The sequence below is a fragment of the Elephantulus edwardii genome, unplaced genomic scaffold (assembly GCF_000299155.1).
Source record: "Elephantulus edwardii isolate Elephantulus edwardi_28Jun2011 unplaced genomic scaffold, EleEdw1.0 scaffold00121, whole genome shotgun sequence".
Lineage (NCBI taxonomy): Eukaryota > Metazoa > Chordata > Mammalia > Macroscelidea > Macroscelididae > Elephantulus > Elephantulus edwardii.
The window spans coordinates 6,427,829-6,434,330 of NW_006399871.1; positions in this window are offsets into that span (position 1 = coordinate 6,427,829).

The window sequence follows — 6,502 nt, forward strand, 5'->3', positions numbered from 1 at the left end:
CACACACACACACACACACACACACACAATTTGGGGGAGGGGGCACAGTTCAACACTTCACGGCAAGTAAACAATGGAACAATAGGATCAAAAGTAGGTCCAGGTCTTCTCAGTTGTGCTCCAAGGTAGCTGAGGGTTTTGCAAAGCAGCCGCAGGGGCTAGAGCAGAGGGTGAAACCCCTTCCCCACTCCCCTAGCAGCCAAGGCACCAGAATGGAATCAATGCCTTGGGGAAAGTGCAGTCAGAGTCCTCCTTGGAGGCAAGGATGACAGAGCTTTGTCTCTTGTACTTTGGCCATCTAACTAGGAGATGCTATTCCTTGGGAAGGGACATCATACTTGGAAAGATTGAGAGTCAGCAAAAAAGAGGGAGACCCTCTCCCCCCAAATGAGATGGACTGACACAGAGACTTCAGCAATGGGCTCAAGTGTGTCAGAGATGACGAGGATGGTGCAGGATAGGACAGGATTCGGATCTGATGTTGGTAGGGTCACTATCAGTCATACTTGGCGCCATAGCACCTTCAAACAACAATAAAATCATAATCCAAAGGTACTGGGTCTTCCTTATTCATTGCCTAACTTGCAAATGTATACCAAGCAATTGAAAATACCATGGCTTGAGTCAGGTACAAATTGGTCTTTAAACTGACGTCCTCATACTCTGTTGTTGTGTCACGACAGAACTGACCCTTTGCTGACCCTCCAGTGGGTTTTCAGAGGCAGTTAATCACACAGGAGGAGATTGTCCAACCTTTTCCCATGGAGCAGCTGATAGATTCGAATCGCATGCCTTTAGGACTGCAGCACAGCTTTTTTGCCACTAGGCCACCAGAGCTCTCCGTCCTTACATGTTACCATTTAAGAAGCCCTTGACAGCAAATTTTCCCAATGTAGCACAGCTTTGGACTTCTTGGATGCAAAATGTCTTTGGATTGTTCTGATCTCTTGGTAATTTCTGAAGAATTGCCTCCCATCGTCACTTTGAGACTTGTCTTCAAAGAGTCGTCTCTCGTTTTAGGACCATAGTTCTTCTTCAAACACAAGCCCGTGTCTTAAAAGGTTGACGTATAAAAGACTGTGGAGGTGGCTTGGAAAAGTTAGCTGTGCCTCCACAGAGCAGACAGATCTGGATGCAGGAGACCTTGATTCTCTCTGAGCTGAGGCGCAGACAGATGGGTGTCCACGAACAGCTAGGTGAACAAGATGGTAGTGAACAAAGGGTCTGGCCACCAGCCACTATAGTCAAACGCAGAGACAGGGCACAAATCTTCACACACTTGATTAGCAGGTCTGGAAGGCTGTGAGATGCCTTCCAAGCCTGCCGTACATTCATATACTTAGAGATCTTATATCCTTTCAAACTTCATATAGTTAGAGATCTTACATCCTTTCAAACAATGTTGATGGCTTAATTGGAAACATTTGACGCATGGGAAAAAGTTAATCACTAATAACTGAAACTCCCTGAGGAAAACCTTGATCAGTAATTATTTGGGATAATGACTAAAAGTTTCAACCCAAGTACTGAAATGGACAGGGACTCTTCTGACTAGATTGAATATATGCAAGGGAGTCTGAGAGAGCATGGAACATGGATCTCAAAGGTCTCAGTTCCCATCCCAGGTGGACCGTTAGTTTCACACATGAGTCTGAGCAAATCTGTCTCAAGATAATAATGATGCCTAGATGCTTCTTTAAGAAGATTGTCCTCTATGTTAACTCTGTATGTGTGTTGCTGCTTGGCCAAATATAGTGTCTCCATCTGTATAATGGGTGTAATAAATTCAATCCTCCTTCCCTGAGTTGGCCTGGGGAGTCAAGTGAGAGAATGCATGCAGGCTGGTAAGTATCATGCAAATGTAAGGAATTTTACTCTGCTCCCAATTGCAGAGGCGGAGACCGAAGTGGAGGGGATTTCTGTAATTTTGCAAAGGTCACACTTCCAGCAATTGGCCAGTCTGGGAACAGCTCCAAATGTTCTGACGGTACTCTACATTCCCTCTGCTACACTGTTTCTCGTCCTCCTTTTGCAAGAAGAATAGTCTAGTAGGTAAGAGCAAATTCCTGGAGTTGGGCGGGCCAGTCTAGGTTCAAGTTTTCCCAGCAGTGAGACATCCACTTAATCGCTCTTCAAACACTCAAACCCAAACTCACTGTTGTTGAGTTGGAACCAATTCCTCACTGACCTTCCAGCAGGTTTTCAGAAGCTATAAACTGCACAAGAGGAGACTGCCCACCTTTCTCCCACAGAGCTGTCAGTGGATTCGAACTGGCAGAAAGGTGTCATCTTTGGGTCCACAGTGCAACTCCCTACCCATTAGACTACCAGAGCTTAAGATCAGCAAAATATGGGGAGAAAATATCACTTTCCCCCATTGCAATAGAAGATGAAATGAGATGGTAACATTATATCATTATTATCACATGGTAAAGGTGGCATGGTGAATTAAGTAGCATGGCACTTCCAGCCATAGCCTTCCACTTTGAGTTGCATTGAAAATTCTAGACGTTTTGTCTGTTCTCTCTCTCTGTGTGTGTGTGTGTGTGTGTGTGTGTGTGTGTGTACCATCAAATCAGATCTGACTGATACAGGAGGAGATTGTCCCTCCGTCCCCGGCAGAGCATGTGGTGGGTTCGAACCGTGCGCCTCTGGGATTACAGTTGCAGTTCCTTGCCGCTAGGCCACCAGAGCTCCCCAATGTCTGTTCTTATGACTCCACTCTAGAGGGTTTTTTAGCATTAATAGGATAGGACTAGGGTGATGTGTGTCATGAATTTCTACCTTGCTAGAAAGTATGACCCAAGTTGCCCGCCTTAGTTCTCTTGGTAGGGAGGTTTGTAGATCTGAGATCCTATGTAGTGGGATGTACTTGGAAAGGTTAATCCTTTTTCTCCCTGGACACTGCATCCAACCAGACCCAGTGGGTCTGAGAACCCACAGCCTGCAGCCTCCTGGACCCATCAGCCTCTACCAGCCACCATATAAGCCACCATGGCCTACAGCCATTTAACATACAAGCTTGACTTGGGACTTGCCGGCCTCCACACGTTTGTGAGCCATTTTTTGATAGTTTTTTAGTTTCTATGAGGTGTTGCAGGAAGTCATGGAACACATATAGATGTAACCAAGAGAGTGAGGGCTTGGGGGAGAAGGGGGAGGGGATTCTAGAAGAGCCGATGGAGTGGTAGGTAAAGCAGTTTGAAAAAATTGGACATTTGGAACATTTTTGACACAATCTTTCTTGCTGAAAGTGAAGAGAACTCGAAGGCCTTGTTGCAGCCCTCAATAGGGATTACATCTCAATGTCAAGAAAACAAATATTCTTACTATTGGACCGATAAGCAACGTCACAATGGATGGAGAGGATATTGAAACTGTCAACGACTTCATCTGAATTGGATCCACAATTAACACCCTTGGTACCAGCCATCAGGAAATACGGAGACACATTGCGATGGGAAAGTATGCAGATAGGGACCTCTCCAAACTATTGAGGAGTAATGATGTCAATTTGAGGACTAAGGTTCACCTGATTCAGGCCATGGTCTTTCCAATTCCTTGCTATGCATCTGAGAGCTGGACAATGAATAGGGATGAGTAATGATGTCAGTTTGAGGACTAAGGTGCATTTGATTCAGGCCATGGTGTTTCCAATCACTTGCTATGCATCTGAGAGCTGGACAATGAATAGGGATGACGGAAGAAGAATTGATACCTTTGAGCTGTGGTGTTGGAGAAGAGCACTGAACATCCCATAGATTGACAAAAGAACAAACAAATGTCTTAGAAAGGGTGCAGCTGGAGTGCATTTTAGAGGTGAGCATGATGAGGCTTTGCCTCACATACTTTGGTCATGTTGCTAGGAGGGGCTATTCTTGAAGAAGGACATGATGCTGGGAAAGGTAGAGGCTTAGTGAAGGAAAGGAAGACCCTCAACCAGGTGCACTGACACTGTGACTGCCGCAATGAGCTCGAGTGTGTCAGGAAGTGTGAAGATGTCACAGGATAGGACGGGATTCAGATCTGCTGTTCATGGAGTTACTATGAGTGGTACTCAACTCTATGATACCTAACAGCAAAAACTGGCTCCCTTTAGGTACCTGTTTTGTACCAACCTTTTTAAAAGAAGTGTGCAGTAGGCACTAAAGAAATAGGACCAATATAAAATTTTTTAAAAACAACAAACAAATCACACATAACAGTAATAAGAGGAATAAAATGACATTTTGCTCAAATAAATCTGCTGTCAAGGGTCTCTTTAAAGTGATAAAGAACAAGGATTCCGTTTAGACTAAGGTGTGTCTGTCTCCATCCATGGTCTCATGGACTTAAGGAACTCAAATTGCTGCATTTGCTTGTGAATCGTGCACAATAATTGAAAAAAAAAAAAGGCACCATGGGACTCTTCTATTGGCTTCCACAGAAAATAGAAATCACAGGAGCCAACTAGCAGGAAGTCACACTCACCTAAATGTGGCTGTTTGGTGGTTAAAATAATCACTTCCCCTGCCCACCGATGGACATCCCGCTTCTTTGGACTAAAGCTCTGCTTTCTGTCCTGCATCCTGAGTGCCGCAGCTGATCTTCTCCCGCAAGGTGATGGTGGCACTGGTAGGACATCTGTCATTGTAAAGAGATTTGTCTATGTTAAACTTTTTATTTTGGATGCACCAGCATGCAGTGATATCCTAAACCTAACAGTAAAGCTGGGTTCATTATTATTCCCATGAGCTGAGGAAGAAATAGCCCACTTAAATCTTTAATTAAAACCATCGTTGAAGATATTTTCTATTATATTTTACAACGTTCCTTATATAAGCATCTTACAAAAATATCTTTCCTTTAGAATTCTGGGACACGAGAGAAACTCCACATATTATAAGAATTATGTAATCGACACTACATTCTCTTTGTCTTGACCATGAGCTTGGGTGGCCTAGTCTGTAGGGAGTTGTGCTGCGAACCCGAAGGCACTTCCTCTCTGGTGGGTTTGAGTTTACCAATGGCTCCAGTGGAGAAAGATGGACAATCTCGTCCAATGAAATTCATAGCCTTCAGACCCGCTGGAGGGTCAGCGAGGAGTTGGTTCCGGCTCAATGACAGTGAGTTGGAGTTTGGTCTTGACCATCAGAAAGCAAAAGGACGCATTTGTTTCTAAATCTCAGGAGTTTGTTCATTTGGTTTGGGTTTTGTCTGTCTGTCTTGGTATTTGGCACTATGCAAGGACCAGGTGAGAAGCATCAATAGGTCAGTGACAGAATCTTTGCCTTCTGTGAGAAAGGACTGCGGTTCAGTTCCTGACCAATGCACCACATAGAAGTGGAGACTGCCGGTGGAGACTTTTGTGTTGTTAATGATGCTGAAGAGGTTTCAGTGGTGACTTCAGACTAAGATAGAGGAGGAGGAAAGGCATCGACATCTACTCCCCCAAAATCAGCTGGTAATCACCCCCCAAGGACCACAGCGGTCTAGATTACAGAGGTGATCATGGAGATGGTGTGGAACCAGACACCGTTATTCAGTTGAACACAGAGATGCCATCATAAGGGGCCAATTTAACAGCCTAGTGGTAAGAAGTTGCACTGGCAAGCCAAAGATATGCAGTTCAAAACCACCAATTGCTCTGTGGGGGGTGGGGGGGTGGGAAATGGGCACTCTCCTCCTATGTGATTAACTGCCTTTGAAAACCCACTGGAGGGTCCGCTATGGGTCGGTTCTGACTTGGCAGAATACAAAGACATCACCTTCTATCAACTGTCTTAGTTTATCTTGCCCTGCTACAACAAATACCACAAGGAGGTGACTTTAATAAACAGAAATTTATTTTCTCACCAATTAGGAGGCTAGAAGGCCACACTCAGCGAGGCATCCCTTGGGCAAGGCTTTCTCTTTCTGCCAGTTCTGGAGGAAGATTTATTCTGTTTCTTCTTTGTGGTTCCTTAAAAGTCTCCATGTGTCTTGACATGTACTTTCCGCCATCTCTGCTCACCCCCTTGTTTAAATTCTCTTGTATAAACAGTCTGGCCTGGGACTGCCGGACTGAACCTGGACTTTCACTCTGTGATAGCCTTTGTCTCCCTCACCCCTCTCAGCCTATTTCCCTAATAAACCCCAGGCTGGGTCAAGGACTGCAGCCTCCAATATGCACTGAGGCTCAATGTCAAGAAGACAAAGATTCTCACCACGGGAACAATTGGCAGCATCAGGATGGATGGTGAAGAGATTGAGATTGTTCACAGCTTCAGTTTGCTCGGCTCCACAGTCAACACTCTAGGCACCAGTAGCCAGGAAATTAGAAGGTGCATTGCCATGGGAAAGTCTGCTGTTAGGGACCTCTCCAAAGTACTGAAGAGCAATGGTGTCTCTTTGGAGACTAAGGTGCGTCTGACACAGGCCATGGTCCTCACAATCACTTGTTATGCATCAGAGAGTTGGACAATGACCAAGGAGGATAGAAGGAGAATTGATCCCTTTGAGCTGTGGTGCTGGAGAGGAGTAT